The 20,493-nt window shown below is 39.9% G+C and overlaps 1 protein-coding gene across 4 annotated transcripts in view; it reads right to left on the bottom strand.

Annotated features, from left to right (window-relative positions):
• The window catches only part of MTUS2 (microtubule associated scaffold protein 2), a 688,859-nt gene extending 669,000 nt beyond the window's left edge, over window positions 1-19,859 (bottom strand). For 2 of the 4 annotated variants that reach the window (XM_054528635.2, XM_054528636.2), the window contains exon 1: window positions 19,211-19,483. The gene's annotated coding sequence lies outside the window, so the exon portion shown is untranslated. Of the gene's footprint in view, window positions 1-19,210; window positions 19,484-19,536 lie in introns of those variants that run through there. The other 2 variants (XM_024257582.3, XM_054528634.2) reach the window with 2 other exon arrangements.
• Window positions 19,860-20,493: the final 634 nt, after the last annotated feature.

Here is a 20,493-nt window from a genome sequence, read left to right as displayed (position 1 = left end):
GGAAAGCATAAACAGTAATTTTATTATAATAGGTCTTCTCACCAAAACATAAAGTTAGTTCAGGAGTCCTTGAATCTATGCAATAATTATACCACAAACCCTTCATAATTGGAGTTGCTTCATCAACTCACCATTTTTTCCATTAGCTGAGTCTAGGATTTTAGATACACTTAATCTTATTTTCAGATTAATCCCCAGTGGATTACATGACTTCAGTTTTCTTTCTATAGTAATCCCTCAAGTAGTTAATGATCTGAAAACTGATTCTTAAATAAACCATATAAATGAAGTATCTTAAGGACTTAAGACAGAGCTTTTGTCAGGGGAAGAATACCTCTGATATATGAATAATCACGTCCATTTTGTAGATCTTAATTTTCATATTACGTACCAAATTTATACTGTCATGCTTATTTTCTTCTAATTTAGAAGCAATAAAAAACCAGAGGAACTATGAATCCTACAATATTAACAACATTAATATTAATTAAATCGTTAAGAAAACTTCAATTCAAAAAATCAGCAAATTACTCTCTTCTCTAAATTGTCCAACAAGAAGATTAGTTGTGAGTGGTAGAAAAGAGACAAATTTTCCTCCCAAATGTTACTGGCATAGATGCCACAGAATGCCTGCTATTAGTAGGTTGACTTACACAAAATTGCTGATACTCAACCATTTTTTTACCTACACATATAGCAATTTCATAATTTTTCCAAACAAAAAAAAATTAGCACGGTTGAAAACCCCAGTGATTATGAAACAATCACATTTTCTAAACTACCTATTGCTCAACATACATCATTCTTCGGAGCAACATCAATGGTTTGGGTATGAGTAACTGATTCCATTCTAACTTACCATTAATGGTACCTAAAAGATAAGAAAAGAAAGGAATTAACTCCATTATTTGGAAGGGCTTATGTGTATCTTTTCCATTCTTTCTTCCCACCCAGTCCCCATTTACTTCCAAACCCCTCAGCTTCCCCCTTGCAACATAAGACTCTTTTCCAAGAGCATAGATGTGACAGAAAGAAAAGCTGAGGGCTGGAAGACAAAAAGGTGAGAGGGAGCATGCTGATCTCTAACAGGGGCAGGTGAAAGGGAAAGCAGGCAAGAGCAAGCGAGGGACAAGATGCAAGGGGCAGATGGATGCAGGAATAAGATACAGAGGGAAGCGTGCAGAAGAGCTGCCCACTAGCTCAGGACAGGCATGGCCAGGGAGCAGCATCCCACACAGGTTCAAGCCCAAGTCCATGGGGAAATGAAGGGAACATTTACTTCTGTCTTGTAATAAATGTAGTAACCCATCTATTTTAGGACCTACCACAACTACCACCACCAGCACAACAGCATCTCAACCACCCCACCACAATGTTAATTCGAAGCATGCACAACACTAATGGAAGTAAAAGCTAGTGGAATCAAGGCCATTTGGGTACCCCAGATATAGAAAATTCACAAGTTCCCAAAGTGCGTTTTCTTCTGAGAAGGATAGAAAAGGGTTTAAATAAGTTTCCCTCCCACCAGGAGACCCATTAAATCAGCAGCCTACTATAAATTGTTTTGTTTTTGCATGAAAGAGCAGCCAGCTGCAAAATAAACTTTTTAATCTCCTTTTAGTACCACCCATTTCTCATTCCCTATTTTTTAGATTAATTATGTGAGGATAAGACGTAAGATTAAAATCAGCATTCTGTGACAAAGTCAAAGTTGACATGCTAGATGAAACCTGCCATTTTGTTCACATACAATCAGAATCTTAAAAACACATAAGACCATGAAATGAAACGCAAGCAAAGTAAATCTGACATTCAGAGGCACTCTGTGTTGTTCCAATAGCGACTTTCCCCTTTAAACAGAGATATTTGGATCTACTGTGGACCACTACAGGGTTGAAGGTAAACGTATCAATGATGGCAATGACAGTACTAATTGTAACAGAAAAAAAAGAAAATTGTCATTATTATTATTATGGGTATGGTCATAGATAAAGAGCTGCAAATAGAACAGCTCTGAATTAATAGACAAGTTGGAATTATACTTCACATTGTGGAAAGGAGTTAGAACGTGACTTTATGTTAATACAGATATTAAATAATAGTGTGAACAAAATTAAGGAGTACTGGCTAAGGTCTGTGAAGTAGATATATACATGTGTAGAAGATGTCAGGTACCATTTCAATGAGGCCAATCTATGAAGAGCCACCTAAGAACCAACTGGTCAACCTCAAACAGAGTAGCCCTAGGCCACTGGTAATTACCACTGTGATCAGACTAGGGTCTACAGACCATCGGCCAGGAAACCGTACACAGAAGCTGATGTAAGAGGCAGGAAGAGCTGATGTTACCGAATGGCCCAGAATCCTAGATAAGAGTTGAGGACGTGAACTCTGCACATTGGTATGCAAACCCGAAACAGGTGGCTTCATAATAACCACAGAGAGAATTTGTTAAACATAGATTTGTTAAACATAGATTCCTGGACACCACCCTGAGGCTGACTGTTGTGCTCTAACAATTTATATTCTTGAAAGCTTTCCCTGGGTACTGCTGGAGCACAACTACAATGAAGAACAGGAGCTAGGGCAACAGATGGACACTACCAGAGAAGCAGTCTCTCGATTCAGCAGGAGTCTGAGCTGGACCATCAGGTATGCTTCATATACTAGTTCACTTAATCTTCATAGCAACAGCCTGAGTAGATTTCAATCACCCAATGTTGCAGAATAGGAGACTAAGGGGGGGCAGATCTGAAAGGTCAATAATTTGCCCAAGGTAACAACACAAGAAAGATCAAATCCCACCTCATCACTTACTTCTTGAAGCTCTTCTGTGGGCGTCCACTGCCTAATATGAAATGCATTCTAAAGCCCCTTGCAGGTGCCCTCGAATAACATGGCCCTCAACTCCAGCTCAGCCACACCACCCTTTCAACCACCCATTCCTGCTCCATGTGAACCAAGTTATAAGCAATCTCCTAGGCAGTGCTGTTGCAAGCCTCCCTGCCCTTGCTCCTGCCTCCTCCTAGAATGCCTCTGTCCTCATCTACCTCCTCTTCCAAGATGGAGCTCAGGCCTCTCCTCTTTGCAAAGCCCTTCCCGACCACTACCAACTCTTTCCCAGATAGAACTGACCACTCCCTTCCTTGGGTCTTGCAATAATTAGCACAATAAAATATGATACTTCTCTCCAGTATTCATACGCCTGACCCTATGTAGAAATAGACTATGATTTTTGAGAACAGATGTCAGTAAATATTTTAAGAATAAATAAATGCAGCGCTACAGCCAAAGCCAGAATTTGAATCTGGATCCAACTCAAAACCAGTATACCATGCTGCGTCTCTGAAAGCTTTGTATCTACTTTCATGAAAATCACTCTTAACATTGTCAAGACAGTAGCCACTCAGCAAGGGGTGGCCAATGAGCACTTGAAATGTGGCTAGTCTAAACTGAGATGTGCTGTAAGTATGAAATACATTATTTTGAGGATTCAACATGAAAAAATGTAAAATATTTCCACACGAAAAATGATATTTTAAATATTTTAGGTTAGATAAAATATATTAAAGTTAATTCCATGTTTCTTTTTGATTTTTAAATGCAGGTACTAGAAAACAGAAAATTACATATACAGCTCACATTATATTTCTATTGAACAGAAATATACCCCATAAAGTATACCTTAACTCCTCCTTATTAACAAATCCATTAACATGATGCTAAGCATAATTTAACCTTTCCAAATGACATAGAGCCAGAGCATCAAAGACTGTACTGCAGTGCTGAACAGCATGGCCCTGCTAAACACACAGAGTTTATCCCTACACGAAAAGCTCACAGAATATTGTTTTCAGAGTTCCACTGAACCACTAAGTTTCTACTCTACTATAGCTGCTGGCACTTCACATGTAACTTCTCAGGTTTCTAATCTTCCAATCTAGATATTTTACTGAAATCTGAGCAGGACCTGGGCAAGGCAGAGCACCTGCCTTGGGGGGAACTAAAACTCTCAGAAATGAAGATAAACAATTTCTTAAATAACAGCTTTACTGATATGTAGCCCAGATACCATAAAATTCATCATCTTAAAAGGTGCAATTCAATGGTTTTTATCATATTCACAAGGTCATGCAAGCATCGCCACTATCAAATTCCAGAACATTTTCATCATCCCCCAAAGAAACCCAAACCATTAGCAGATACTCCACAGCCCTCCTCAGCCCAGTCCCTGACAACCAGTAATCTATTCTGTCACTTGAATTTGCCTATTCTGAATACTTCATATAAACAGAATCATGTAACGTGGTATTTTGTGTCTGGCTTCTTTCAATTAACAAAATGCTTTCAAAGTTCAGCCATTTGTACCAGAAATCAGTACTTCACTGCTTTTTATGACTGAATAATATTCTATTGTATGAATAAGCCATATCTTATTTATCAATCAGTTAATGGACATTTGGATTGTTTCCAGTTTGAGGCTCCTATGTACACATTCATGTGCAAGTTTTTATATGGATGTAAGTTTTCAATTCTCTTGAGTACACACTTAGGAATAGAGTTCCTGGGTCGTGTTGTTACTCTATGCCTGTAATTTGAGTAACTATCAACTACTTCCCAAAATGGCTGTACCATTCCACAGTCCCACCAGCAAGTACCAGGATTCCAACATTTCCATATCTTCACCAACACTTAATTTTGTCTTTTTAATTTTAGCTAACTTAGTGATACATTATTGTGGTTTTAATTTGCATTTCCCTAATGACTAATGTGGACTGCCTTTCCATATGCTTATTGGCCACTTGTATATCTTCTTTGGAGAAATGTCAATTCAAATCCTTTGTCGAATTTCTAATTGGGTTGTCTTTATCACCCTCAAAAAGTTATACTGCTGAATGAAATCATTTTTATATATTCTGGATACAAGATCCTTATTAGATACATAATTTGCAGAAATTTAATTTCATTGTTTGGGTTGTCTTTTCTCTTTCTTGATGATATCCTCTGAAGGAAACAATTCTGTAATTTTTATGAAGACTAACCTATATATTCGTCACTCCTGCTTTTTGTGTTACATATAAGAAAATATTGCCTAATCCAACATCATGAAGATTTACTCTTACTTTTTTTCCTGAGACTTATTGTTTTATATTTTACATTTAAGACAGCAATCCACTTTGAGTTAATTTTGTCTATGGTATAAAGTAGGATCCAACTTCATTCTTTTACACATAGGCATCTAGTTATTCCAGCGCCATTTATTAAAAAGATCACTCTTTCTTGAATTATCTTGTCACTCTTTTGAAAACCAATTAATAAAAAATGAAAGGGTTTGCTTCTGGGCCTTATGGATCAATTTTATACCACTGATCTATAAGGATATAATTTGCCTGCACCACACTGTCTTTATTACCGTAGTTTTGTGTTAAGTTTTGAAATTAGAACATGTGATTCCTTCAACTTTGTTCTGCTTTTTCAGGATTACATTGACTATTCTGGGTCCCTTGCATTTCTATATCAATTTGAGGATCAGCTTTTCAATTTATTGGGAGGAAAAGACCTCTGTGTTTTTGATAGTGATTACATTAAATCTGCAGATCAATATGGGAAGCACTGTCATTTTAATAATATTAAGTCTTCCAGTCCATGAACACAGGATGTCTTTCCATTTACGCACATTATCTTTAATTTCTTTTAACAACGTTTTGCAGTTTTTAGTGTACAAGTCCTGAATGTCTTTTGTTAAATTTGTTCCTAAATATCTTATTCTTGTTGATACTATTACAAATGGAAATTTCCATTTTGATACTGTTAATTGTAAGTGCATAGAAATACAATTGACTTTTATTAATCTTGTATACGGCCACCTTACTGAACTTTTTAGTTCTCACAGTCTGTGTATACAGTCCTTACGATTTTCTACATACAAGATCATGCCATCTGCAAAGAGATAATTTTACTTCTTCCTTTCCAATCTGGATGGTTTTTCTTTCTTTTCCTTGCCTTGGCTAGAACATCCAGTATTAGGCTGAATAAATGTGAAAACAATAGACATCCTTGCCTGTTCCTTGTTTTAAGAGGAAAACAGTCTTTCACAAGTATGATGTTAGCTGTGGGTTTTTCATAGATTCCCTTCATTAGGGTGAGGAAGTTTCCTTCCATTCCTAGTTTTGTATTTTTATCATGAAGTGCTGTTTGAATTTGTCAAGTGGTTTTTTTGTTTGTTTGTTTCTATTAAGATGATTATGGGGTTTTTGTATTTTATTCTATTAATACGGTATATTAAATTGATTGATTTTCAGATGTTAAACCAGCGTTGTCTTCCTCAGATAAATCCCACTTAGTCACGGTATACAAACTTTTTTATATGTTGCTGATTTCTGTTTGGTAGTATTTTCTTGCAGATTTTTGTATCTGTATTCATACAGAATAACAGCGATACTTTTCCTGTGATGTCTTTGGCTTTTGTATCAAAGTACTACTGGCCTTAAAGAATGAGCCAAGAATGTTCCCTCCTTGTCTACCTTCTTGAAAAACATTATGCAAAACTGCTGTTAATTCTTTAAACATTTGGTAGAATTTACCAGTGAAGCCATCCCAGCCTGGGCTTTTCTTCATGGAAAAATATTTGATTACTAATTCAATCTCCTTTCTCGTTATAAGTCACTTCAGATCTGCCCTTTCTTCTTGAGTCAGTTTGGTAGTATGTGTCTTCCTGGGAATTTACCCATTTCATTCAGCTTATATAATTTGTTGAAATAAATTTATTTACAATGTTCTTATTTCTCTAAAATGGTAGTGATTCTCCTTTTACTCTGATTTTAATAACTGAGTCTTCTCTCTTTTTCTATTAGTCAGGTAAAGGTTTGTAAATTTTGCTGATCTTTTCAAAAGATAACTTTTTGTTTTTATTGATTTTTTCTATTGTTTTTCTATTCTCTATTTCATTTACTTCTGTTCTAGTCCTTACTATACATTACTTATTTTTTATTTATATTTATATAAATATATAATTTGAAATATATACAATTTTAATATATTGTCATATTATATATAAATATTTATATTTATATATTTAGTATACTTATTTAGTTTGCTCTTCTTTCTTTACATTATTAAGGTGAAAAGTTAGGTTGTTGGTCTGAGATCTTTCTTCTTTTGTTCATACAGTCATTAACAGCTAAAATAAAATCCCTCTAAGTATTGATTTAGTTGCATCTCAGAAGTTTGTGTTTTTGTTTTCATTCTTCTCAAACTATTTTCTAACTTGCCTTCTGATTTCTTCTTTAATCCACTAAGAGTATGTTAATTTCCACATTTTCTGTATTTCTGAAATTTCTCTCTATTCTTGATTTCTAATATCATTCCATTGTGGTCAGGGAACATATTCTGTATTATTTCGGCCCTTTTAAATTCATTGAAACTTATTCTGTGACCTATTACAGTCTATTTTAAAGAATTTCCTACAGGCATTTAAGAACAATGTATATTCTGCTACCACTGGGTGAAGTGTTCTTTAGGTGTCTGTTAATTCCAGTTGGCTTATAAAGTTGCTCAAGCCTTTTATTTCCTTGCTGATCTTCAGCAAGAAAATAAGATCTTCTGTTTCAACCCATTTTTGAAAATGAGGTATTGAGGCCGGGCACAGTGGCTCACACCTGTAATCCTAGCACTTGGGGAGGCTGAGGCAGGCAGATCACCTGAGTTCAGGAGTTTGAGACAAGCCTGGCCAACACAGTGAAAGCCTGTCTCTACTAAAAAAAAAAAAAATACAAAAAAATAGCCAGGCATGGTGGCATGCACCTGTAGTCTCAGCTACTTGGGAGGCTGAGGCAGGAGAATCGCTTGAACTCAGGAGGTGGAGGTTGCAGTGAGCCAAGATGGCACCACTGCACTCCAGCCTGAGCAGCAGAGCGAGACTCTGTCTCAAAAAAAAAAAAAAAAAGGAAGGAAGGAAGAAAGGAAGGGAGTGAGGGAGGGAGAGAGGGAGGGAGGGAAGGAACGTGTATTGAAATCTCCAAATATTATTGTTGAATGTTCTATTTCTTCTTTCAATTCTGTTTCTGCTTCACATATTTAGGGGATCTATTGTTAAATACATGTATGTTCATATTTGACTTCCTGAGAAACTGATCCCTTTAACAACAGGTAATGACCTTCTTTGTCTTCTGCAATAATTTTTGACTTACAATATGTTTCACTTCATATTGGTATAGCCATTCCAGCTCTCCTTTTATTACTATGTTCAGGTTATATCTTATTCTATTCTTTTACTTTCACAGTATTTGTGTCTTCATATATAAAGTGAGTGTGGTGAATGGCATAGAGTTGTTATGTTTATTTCATGTTTATTAATTCTGCCAATCTATGCCTTTTGACTAGAGTGTTTAGTCCATTTACATTTAATGTAAAAACTAAAAATGGCAGGATTTTACATCTGCCATTTTGCTATTTGTTGTGTTATGTCTGATGTCTTTTTGTTCCTCCACTACTGCCCTCTTTTGTGTTAAATAGATATTTTTCAGTATATCATTTTCATTCTGTTTCTTTTACTGTACATTTTTTAGTTATTTTCTTAGTGGTTTGTACTCTTTTATATTTACCTATATAATTACCTTTACTGCTACTCTTTATTTCTTCTGTGGATTTGTGTTACTGACTTGTGTCCTTCAGTTACAAACTGAAAGATTACCTTTAATATTTCTTGTAGGGACAGTCTGCTAGTGACAAATTTTCTGTTTTTGTTTTTCTGAGACATCTTAATCTTTTGTTCTTTTTTGAATAATAGTTTTGCTGGATATAGAATTCTTGATTGACAGTTTTTTGTCTTTCAGCATTTTCAATACATCATTCCACTATCTTCTAGCCTCCACAGTTTCTGATGAGAAGTCAGCTGTTAATCTTATTGAAGATCCTCTGTACATGACTACTCACTTCTCTCTTGCTGCTTGAGTTTTTGTCCATTATTTCCTCAAGTAATCTTTCTGTCCCCTTTCTCTCATTCTTCTCCTTTTGAGATTTCAATCATACATATGTTGGTATTCATAATGGTATCCCATAAATCTGATGTTCTGTTCATTTCTCTTCATTCTTTTGACTTTCTGTTCCTCATAGTATATAATTTCAATTGATTTATTTTCAAGTTTGCCGATTCTTTCTTCTGCTAGTTCAAATCTGTTGATGAGCCTCTCTAGTAACTTTTTTTCATTTCAATCATTGTACTTTTCAATTCCATAATTTCTATTTTGTTCCTTTTCTAACAATTTCCCCCTTTATTGATATTCTCTATTTGAAGAGACATCATTTTTCTACTTTAATTCTTCAGACAAGGTTTCCTTTAGCTCTTTGAACACATTTATAATAGCTAATTTAAAATGTTTGTCTACTAAGTCCAGTCTCTGGACTTTCTCAGGGATACTTTTGTTTTTCCTGTTATGGCCCATATGCTACTGCTTGTGTGTGTGGAAATTTTATGTTGAAAACTGGATTTAAAAAAATATGGCAACCTAGAAATAAGATTTCACCCTGCATAAAGGTTTGTTGTTATATTTGTTGCTATTATTGTTTCTATTGCTATTTCCCAGACTAATTATGTAAAATCTACTTCGTTTATCATGTGCAGCTGCTGATGTCTAGCTCCAGTGGTCAGCTAATGACGGGACAGAGATTTCTGTCTTGAACCAATATATATCACAGCCTTTGCTGATGGATTATGCGTGTTGGGGGGTGGGGTACATGCTTTTAACACTCCAGCAGGTAGTTTACAACTCTTAGTCTTCTCTTCCTACTTTACTTATGCTAAGCCTCATTGTTAGTCTGAGATGACAGATTAAGGCCTTATTAAGTATTTCCTGGACATATAGACATGGGCCTTCTAGATTCCAAAGACCACATCAAAGGTTTTTAAAGCCTCCATAGATAGCTCCTTTTCCAATTTTTCCTTTTAAGTTTTTTGGTTAACCTCTTGTTAACCCCAACTGGTGTCACTGCCTCAGGCAGCTGAGAGGTTAAACAATTACTGCTGATTGTTTTCCAAAAATGCCACAGGGCTCTGCAAAACAAGCTTTGAGAATGGAGTTTTTTAAGAAGCTTCTAGAGCAATCATATAGTGACAATTTTCTGAGACTGGGGATCTCAGAGGGCTCTAAACCTGTTTTGTCCCTTTCAGTGGCTTCTAGGCTATTAGTTGTTTTTTTTTTTAGACGGAGTCCTACTCTGTCATTCAGGCTGGAGTTCAGTGGTGCAATCTCAGCTCACTGCAACCTCCACCTCCCGGGTTCAAGCGATTCTCCTGCCTCAGCCTCCCAAGTAGCTGGGATTACACACACACACCGCCATGCTTGGATAAATTTTTTTTGTACTTTTAGGAGAGATGGCATTTCACCTTGCTGGCCAGGCTGGTCTCAAACTGACCTCAGGTGACCCGCCTGTCTCGGCCTCCCACAGTGCTAGGATTACAGGTGTGAGCCACTGTGCCTGACTTAGGCTATTAGTTTTGAAGGCCACAATGGAGCTGCGGAGGAAGGAATGGGAATAAGGTAAGTTTAAAAATGACAAAGTTCACTTTTCTTACTGAGATTCAGTCCTTTTTCTTGAATAAATATTCCTCAGATTGTTATAAACCCTTCATTAATTTCCACCATTCTAAAATGGTTTATTTTGATATTTTTGCCAGTGCTTTCATCGTTGTTGTGCAGGAGAGACTTTTCAGAATGTCTTTACTCCAATTGATTCAGATGTGTTCCAAGATAAATAATATATTCATGCAATATTTTTAAGAAATCAAAATTAATGTAAAAAATCCATGATGAACAAAGTATTAAAACTTTATAGATAGGCTCAGTAACAGTGCTGTTCCAAACCAAACTGGAGCCTGACACAAAAGGAAAACTCGGTAATACTGATCCTGTCTTCCTTTAAAATTTTGATATTTTGTTCATTAAGGATTTTTTGCATTAATCTTGATTTTCTAAACTGCATAAAATTTTTATTTGTATTACTAAGTGTCTCGGTGTCCCTTAAATTTTGTACCTGAGGCAAGTCCCCAACTAGCCTCTCTCTATTGCTGACCCTGGAGTGTTGCAGGAAGTCAGGGACCCCGAACAGAGGGACCAGCTGAAGCCATGGCAGAAGAACATAAATTGTAAAGATTTCATGGACATTTATTAGTTCCCCAAATTAATAATTTTATAATTTCTTACACCTGTCTTTACTGCAATCTCTGAACATAAATTGTGAAGATTTCATGGACATTTATCACTTCCCCAATCAATACTCTTGTGATTTCCTATGCCTGTCTTTACTTTAATTGCTTAATCCTGTCATCTTCATAAGCTGAGGATGAATGTCACCTCAGGACCCTGTGATGATTGTATTAACTGCACAAATTGTTTAAACAATATGAAATCTGGGCACCTTGAAAAAAGAACAGGATAACAGCGATGTTCAGGGAACAAGGGAGATAACCTTAAAGTCTGACTGCCTGTGGGCTGGGCGGAACAGAGCCATATTTCTCTTCTTTCAAAAGCAAATAGGAAAAATATCGCTGAATTCTTTTTCTCAGCAAGGAACATCCCTGAGAAAGAGAATGCATTCCCAAGGGAAGGTCTCTAAAATGGCCGCTTTGGGAACGACTGTCTTTTACGGTTGTAGATAAGGGATGAAATAAGCCCCGGTCTCCCGTTGCGCTCGCAGGCTTATTAGAACGAGGAAATTCCCGCCTAATAAATTTTGGTCAGACTAGTTGTCTGCTCTCAAACCCTGTCTCCTGATAAGATGTTATCAATGACAATGCGTGCCCAAAACTTCATTAGCGATTTTAATTTCACCCCGGTCCTGTGATCTCGCCCTGCCTCCATTCGCCTTGTGATATTCTATTACCTTGTGAAGCACGTGATCTCTGTGACCCACACACTATTCGTGCACTCCCTCCCCTTTGAAAATCACTAATAAAAACTTGCTGGTTTTGCGGGTTGGGGGGCATCACGGAACCTGCCAGCATGTGATATCTCCCCCGGACACCCAGCTTTAAAATTTCTCTCTTTTGTACTATTTCCCTTTATTTCTCAGACCGGTCAATACTTACGGAAAATAGAAAAGGACCCACGTCAAATATTGGGGGCTGAATTTCCCCCGCTACCGGAGAAATGTGGCTGCAGGTCACATTCCTGCTTTTATTGTTATTCTCTAAACTGAGATATTAATGCTAACTCACATTTATATTTTATTCCAATATCCTGGGCCATTATCAAAATTATAATCCTAAAATTTAGCAGAAAAATTTCAGTATAAAGTTTGGGGGTAGACGACAATGTATTTATATTAAAAATAACTTCAAAATCTGCCAGTAGTGGCAAATTAGCTCACTCAATATAAAACTAATTACTACCTGCCAGTTAAACTAATACAATGTGGATTTTAAAAAAAAAGAATACTTGCTAGAGTCTTCAGAAAACTAAACCTAATGTTTGGCATGTTCACTGTACAAACTTCCAATGATACCATGTAACACTAATGGAAAATACATCAGGCTTAGAAACATCAATTTCAACCAAAATTATTCTGCTACATGATTTCAATTCTCAAATTAACTTCCCCTGAAATAAACTGATAGTAATATAAGAATTAGAAGCAAAAAAATGTGTTTGGCTTAATATGTGGCAACATTTCCAACCTGAGAACACAATTATTTGTGTGTAGAAAAATAGTGCCTGTCTTGAGAAGCTATTTTCAATGAGTAATGTCAAACAGCTTAGCACAAAGATAATTAATTCTGGATGATTTGAGATTACTTCTCCCGTATTTACAGAGATAGTGTTCATATTAAATTTTTAGATTAGTACTTTGCAGTAGCAATCTGATGAAGTGTGGAAAATAAACCTCCCTATTAAGTGTTCATTATTTGCTTCTGCTGTTTTATTATCATTTATTGTAATCCAAGGCTCTATATTCCTTGCTTTCTCTATTGTACTTTTGGGGAAAAGCACTTAAAATCACTGTATCAATATCAGCCTGTTTCTGGACAAATGTATTTGCCTTATTACAGTCTTCATAGACGCTAATGCATTATGTTGGCTTTTCATTTCTGCAAGGTGAGTCAAACTTTCTAAAGTCAGTATCAGGCAGTCATCAATACTGGTTTGGCCCTAATCACATACACTGCTGGCTTATCTATAATGACTGTGTGTAAACACTGTTTTGTTTTTCTATGGGAACTGAACATACTGGTACAATGTGTCTACAGTAAACAGAGTAAAAAGACTAATAAGGAGAGGACCTCAGAGATCATATAGCCTATCCTCTCTGGGACAAGGGAAGTACATTTGGCTGAAATACAATAATCTTGTTTTTAAAATCTCTCAACAGATAAACAGTCTCTTCTTCTATCTAGTCTAACTGATAATAAAAAATAGAAATAAAGAGACCAAAGTAATCATTTTTTTATCTATTCATTCATCTAACCATTTATTTTAAATTTATTGATTTATTTATTTATTTAGCAGATGATATGACCATCTATCTGGAAAATCCAAGGAAAATAACCACAAAACAAAGTTATAATTAATAAGAGTTTGAAAAGTGCTTGGTTACATTACATTTTAGAATAGCTTTCTATATATCAATTATTGGTTATATGTCATACAACCAACATATAGAATATACACAACCAATTAGAAGAAGGCCCACTTACAAAAGCTAAAGAAGAGGATCAAATACCCAGGAATGACCTTAAGTCCCCCATTTTCCAAATACAATAGGGCACGTGAGAGAAGCTTGCAAAGTAAGAGACCACATGAAGTCATGACAGGCACAGAGAAGAGTCAGCAACACCTGACTCCTATAAATGCCACCTCCCCTATGCCAGCTGCATATGCTTGCTCAAGCGGCTGTGATGCTCCCTACCCACCAGCAAACAATCCAAGGAACCCCTATATGAGAGATTTCTGTTTTGGTTGTTGGGAGTTTAAAATGGTTACAAGCTAACAGCTTAAAAAATGAAACAGCTATCCCATCCTGGTTCCATACCCCTGTCCCCATGAGTATAGAAAGGCTGTAACTAAAAACCAGCAGACAGGCCCTGGCTGCTGCTCCCCAATGGCTTCTTCACCTTCTCCACTGAGAAATTCATGACAGCCTGTTGCCAGGTCCACGTGTATGTGTGCATGTGTACGTGTGTGTGTGTGTATGTGTACGTGTGTGTGTATGTGTATGCGTGTGTGTGTGTGTGTGTGTGTATGTGTTGTTCTGGTTAGCAGATGTACAGAAGCCATCTGGGCATGCAGGAGCCTCAGTCAACGACTGAGTAATTTCCCCTCCTCAAACCCTAACCAACCCCAGTTCCCCTTAAGCTGGGGATTCTTTCTAGCTCAGTTCAACTCAGAAAGTTGTTCTAGGTTCCTGATATTAAGACATTCCTCGAGCAAGAGCAGTGTGGTTCCCACTGTCCACATCTTTTATACATCATAGTTCCATTTGTTCCCAGGGTGACTGCAGGGAATCCAGGCTGGAGTGAGCTTGCCCCCAGCCTCTTTCCTATGACAAACCAGTGGGAGCCATCACTGAAAACATACACTCTCCTTCCTTACTCCTATTCAGGTATGGTCTAGGCTGGATTCTGATGCCCTGAGAGGTCCTCAGTTCCAAGCCACCATACTACTAAGGCCCCAAGAACAACACCAGTGTTCGTGGGCAGCCTCAGGTGGCTGGAGTGGGAGATGGGGCTGCTGTCGTGAGGAAAAGCTGGCCATGAGCATGAGATTCCCCCACTGTGGCCTGCAGCTGCCTCCCTGTGCTCCCCACAAATGCCAGCTGCACTCTGGTCAGGTGGCTCACTCTTCCATCTCCTTTAGGGCTCTGCTCAACATCTCCTTTCAGTGAGGCATCCCCTGACCACACTACTTGAAATAGCAATTCCCCATCTCCCATTCCTGCTCCCCCATCTCTGATTTATTTTCTCCATAGCAGTATCCAAACCTGATATATTAAGTACTTAACCTCATCTGATTCATTCCATTACACTGTAAGTTCCTCAAGGATGCAGCTTTTGTCTGTTTTATTTGCTGCTCTATACCTAATATGTAAAAGTGCCTGGTCTATGGAGAAACTCAAACTTTTTTGTTGGATGGTGTTTAAAAAAAAAAAAAAAAAAAAAAAAAGCTGGACACTGGTTAAAGGCAGTAAAGACACATTTTACCCAGTACAACTGCAGTGAGAGAAGGAGACTTCAGTATAGAACTGAGCTCAACTCCAATTCAGGTAGAGGTGACTGGGTGTTTTAAAGGGAGAATAAGGAAGTAGGGAGGAGAAATGAGAATGTGTGTGGGCTCAAGCAGGGTCAAGGACATACAACGTTACAGCAATCAGGCAAGGGGGCTTGCCAATGAGACTAGGCCATCTGTGACTGCTAAATGGCACTTGTCAAAGTTAGGCTCCTACCCATCTACAGAGACTAGAGGACAGAACCCTATCCTCCCTGATGATTACACTTCAAAGGAATGGCTCACAGACACTGAGGAAGACACTCCAGGTGGTAGGAGATACACATATATCTCAAAGGCATAGAGAAAGAATTACAATTGTAAGTTTTTAATAAACGATCTAACAAAATAAAAGTCAGGGGCCTATTATCATTTGTGTGGGCTAGAACAAAAGATAAATTCTCTGGGGCAGCCTTGAGCTTTTCTAGGTAGGAATGCAAGTGAGGCTGGGTGATCCCAGACACATGGCCTTAGGCTGCTAGACGCCATGTTATATGGTTTGGCTGTGTCCCCACCCAAATGTCATCATGAATTATAATTCCCATAATCCCCATGTGTCATGAGAGGGACTAGGTGGGAGGTAATTTAATCATGGGGGAATTACCCTCATGTTGTTCTCGTGATAGTAAGTTCTCATGAGATCTGCTGGTTTTATATGGTGTTTTCCCCCCTTTTGCTCATTTTTCTCTCCCGCTGCCATGTGAAGAAGGACGTGTTTGCTTCCCCTTCCACCATGATTCTACGTTTCCTGAGGCCTCCCCAGCCATGCTGAACTATATGAGTCAATTAAACCTCTTTCCTTTATACATTACCCAGTCTCGGGTATGTCTTTATCAGCAGGGTGAGAACAGGCTAATACACCATGCTACAGTGTTTTCAAATCCCTTGGAGGGTGGGAGCACAGACAAAATTGTTTGTGTTGAAAGCTGCAGTTCTTACAGGACAAGGTTGAGGCCCAGTTTAGAAGAGGGCTCAGGGGAGCCTGACTAAAGTTTGGTCAAAAAGAGAGTCTCTGTGGATGGGTAGGTGGATGGTAGGTAGATGACTGATGGATGGATAATTGATAGACAAGGTATACGGGTTGGTGGGAAGGGTCAAGATGATAAGATCTAAAGGCATCCAAATTCACATAAGAAGTAGAAATCATTTCAGAGAAAAGGGGAAACTCCTTGACTCTTTTCAACAACTCGTTTCAAACATGTGTGTGGTAGATATTATAAGCCTCCCACTTGCTCATAAAAACTGCTAATGGGAACAAGCTGATACTCATCCAGTCCTTCCAAACCTGCATTTGTTTCCTGTAGGATATTTTCCAGGAATGAGTTTGTTTGCTTACTGTTGAAAATTCGTATTAGAGACCAATCCTGAGCTTACAGAAGGATCTCCTACGGACCTGATGCTATCTGTTCCTATTAACATTTTATTAATGAAGCATCTTTCAATAGGTTTTTTTCCTTCCTTTCCCCTTGGCATCCTGCCTCTGAGAGGAGGAAGAGCTTTAACCCACTTTCCTCCCTTCCCCAACCCGTTTCCACTCTTCTCCACCTCCAGCTCACACACTGATCCAAAACAGTCCCATGTGTGTGCGATCATGAGGCAAAGAGCTAGTTCTCCAGGTATGTGCCTGATTTCAGTGGCTCTATACAGCTCTAGGTTATAGCAGTTTACATTTTCTCAGCAAGTCAACTATGATATTGTACAGATTTTTTTTATCTTTTCAGATGACAAAAATTAAACTAAGAATAAGCAATTTTATAAGTTAATACTTGAACACAAGTTTGAAGACAGGGATAGATTCAGGGTCTGTGGAACCTTGGGTTTATATAATTGGGGGGTGGGAAGATAGAGTACTCTCCTTATTTAAAAAAAAATCCAAAAGTACAAATACAAACTCAGGGATGACCACATGAACACACTGCCAATGCCCCTCCCAGAGGGCTCCAAAGAAGCCTCTGTGACGGAGGGACCTGAGGCTTAGGTTCATTAGCTCCCCAGTCAATCTGCCTCTGCTGTAGATAGAAAGGACTGGAGAGGTTTCTGCCATAGCATTCAAATCTCTAGAAAATCGCTAAGCATAACAGTCTTCTATTACATCAATCCCCCAGACGCTATTCTTACCTCTCTTTCACAAACCGCCATCCCTGCTGTTCCCTCTAATTTGGCAACAGCAATTCATTATAAAAGTGCATATGCCGGAGTGGGTTTCGGCATCCTCCTGGATTTTGGCTTTAACAGTCTAGTTCCGTGTCAATTATGTAATAGCCAAAACAGGGAGTTTAATGGAGTACCAAAAGCACAGTCATAGCTCTTACATAAGCCTTCATAAACCATCCATAAGATCTGCTCCTAGATTTGGATATTTGGGATTACATAAGGTAGACAGAAAACACTGACTCAGAGGCCAGGTTTCTTTCTGACCTTAAAAACAATAAAAACTTTTTGCACTTAATTTACTAGTTTATAGTAAAAGTTTTTAATTTGATACGGAAAATAATCTTTCCTATGACTTACTTTACCGTGTAAACATAAAGGAATATCCTGCCACTACTACTCAACTTTCATTGGTACTTCTGCAAATGAAATATATCACTTAAGATTCCCATAAGCATTCTACATGGAATTATGGGTCCCTGATAATCATCAACTACTCTTTGCAGGAAAATCAAGAAAGAGCATTTAGACGAAACACAAAAGTCTACATGCTGTAATTCTCTGATGTGTCCCCTTTCCAATACCATTTTTTTCTTCCCATGTTTCTAACAACGTATTTTTGACTTACTTAAACCACTGTAGCAACATCATAGGCTACAAAAAGTGACAATACAATGCTCCACAATGGGTCCCACCCCTGGCTATACGTTAGAATCACCAGAAAAGCTTTTTAACATTACAGGTATCAAGGTATCACCTCAGACCAATTATAACAGAATACTGGGTGGAGGAGGGACAAGGGCTGTTCCCAGCCATCAGTATATCTGATGTTTTCTACTTTTGTTTTTTACCTGAAAAAAATAGCCATAAATGTGAGTACTGGTTTTGGGGCCTGGGGAAAGGGAAGGGAAACAGAGACACATCTTTAATAACTGGCAACTCACAATTATTGTTTCCATCAGAGATAAAAATAAAATCATTCAATAGTTTGAAAATTAGAAAGTATATATGTAGGATCTTTTTATCAATAAGTAGTCAAAGAATTCTCACAAATTCATAATAGACTTTACAAAACCAATTTTTTAATGCTTTACAATTTTACCTAATGACTTTTTTTAAATATAGGGTCCTATATTATCTTAAAAGGGTACCTCAAGCTAAGACCACTGCTTATCTCCAAGTAAACTAAAAGCATGACACTCTCTTCTTAGGTGCCCTGGTAATCACACATAACTTTACCAATGAGCAAATTTTTTTTAAGCATTTATATAACAGAGAGTACAGGCGCCTTTGGTATCCTGCCAAGAGTACTTCTTTCCGTGTTTGTATTTAAAATAGAATGGTAGTAACATCACTTGTGTGCCTGTAATTCCTTCTGTGCACAGGCTCAGAATGAAAAAAAAAAATGGATGTAGCAAGCCGCTTCACTGCTTTACCATTATAAAGCTTGAAGGAAATAACACAATCATACTAAATTAAGACGAAGACTCAGACCAAATTATCCAAAGCTGGGGGTGGGTAGGGGAGAACTCGCCTTAACTAACCTACCAACGCCTCTAAAGCAGTGGGTGTTGAACCTGGCAGCACGCAAAGGTGCCAAAAGAGCTGCAGTCCCTCAGCCAGAGCAGGTGATGTGGGCAGGAAGCATCAGCGCTCTGGAAACGAGAAGCCGAACCAGCCCGGCGCTGCCCAGAGCCCGGCTGCGCGCGCCCCAACTCCGCTCACCTGTCTTCGGCGGGTCCAGAGGGCGGGCAGCAGAGCCAGCCGACCCCGCCGGACCGCGCAGCAGAGGATTCGCTCACCTGGGTCAAAAAGAGCCAAGAAAGATGTAATGTCCAAGAGGCCACCACTGCCCTCACGGAGACGCTCATCTCGGGCCAGGTTCCGCCACGCTGCTTCCTCCTCCTCTCCAGCTCGAGTTTTCTATTTACCGACAGGTCTGTACTCCGCTAAGCGGTCAAGGGTTTCCGCAGAAAGGGGGAGATAAACTTGCCCTGAGAGCCGGCGGCGGCGGCGCAGGTGGAGCGCGAGGGGCGCCCCCGCACCTGGAGCCGCAGGCGCTCGCTATCACCTCTGCCCGCCCACGCCCGCGCCGCGGCTGCGCCCCGCTCCGCGCCCCCGCACTCACCTCGGCGTAGGCACCGCCCAGGCCGCCGCCCCCGCTCGAGCGCCGGGGCGCAGCCGGGGACCGGAGCCACCCGCACGACGCCCAGGCGCTCCCGGCTCCGCCGCCGCCGCGGCTGCTCCTCTAGCCGCCTCGCCTGGACAAAGAGAAGCCGCGGGGCCGGCGGCCGCCCAGCCCAACCTTCGCAGCGCGCCACGCAGCCGGCGCGCCTCGCCTGCGAGGTGCCGTCCGCGGTGGCAGTGGCCGGGCGGCGAGCGGGCCCGAGCGGTAGGCGGCGCGGGGCAGCTGATGCGCGCACCCCCTCCTGGCCGCCCGGAGACGCACTCGCCGAGACCCAGGCGCCTCCTCCCAGCCCGCGCTCCGCGCTCCGCGTCGCAGCCCCACAGCCGGGAGCCGCAGCGCCCTCTGCCGACGGCCCCTGCGCCGGCTCCTGCGCCCGCGCCTGCCCGCCCCAGCTCCAGCTCCAGCCCCAGCCCCAGCCCCAGCCCCAGCCCCAGCCCCAGCCTCCGGAGGCGGCGGGCGCGGCGCGGGCGGCTGCCCCGCTGGTCACCGTGGTGCCCGAGCGTCGGGAGACCCCAGGAGAAAGGAGTAAGAATGAGTTGGCCGCTCCAGGGCAGGCCTCCAGGAATGGGTTCCGCTGTTTTCCGCTCAGAACAGAAGAGGGCGCCGCTTCGAATTAGGCGCAGCAGGAGGCATTGGGGTTCAGCATCGGGAAGAACTTTGGAGGACGCTAGGGTGCCTGATTCACAGGAGCCCAAAGCCAGTCTCTGAAAAGATTTGTGCAAAAGGCAGGCGTTTCTTTCTAGAAGCAAGCTTATTTCTGTGTTTAATGAGCACCAAATGTGCCTCCCCACTGTCCGAGGGGTTCCAGCGAGCCTTGACTGCTCTTATGGTAAATAGATTAATTAATGATTTCTCAAAGACCTTTTTCCAGTCCTCCATGAAATGCTCAGACTCCCC

This window comes from Pongo abelii, chromosome 14 (genome assembly GCF_028885655.2).
Source record: "Pongo abelii isolate AG06213 chromosome 14, NHGRI_mPonAbe1-v2.0_pri, whole genome shotgun sequence".
Taxonomy (NCBI): Eukaryota; Metazoa; Chordata; class Mammalia; order Primates; family Hominidae; genus Pongo; species Pongo abelii.
The sequence above is the reverse complement of the archived record's forward strand: the minus strand, read 5'-3'. Positions and strand labels throughout refer to the sequence as shown.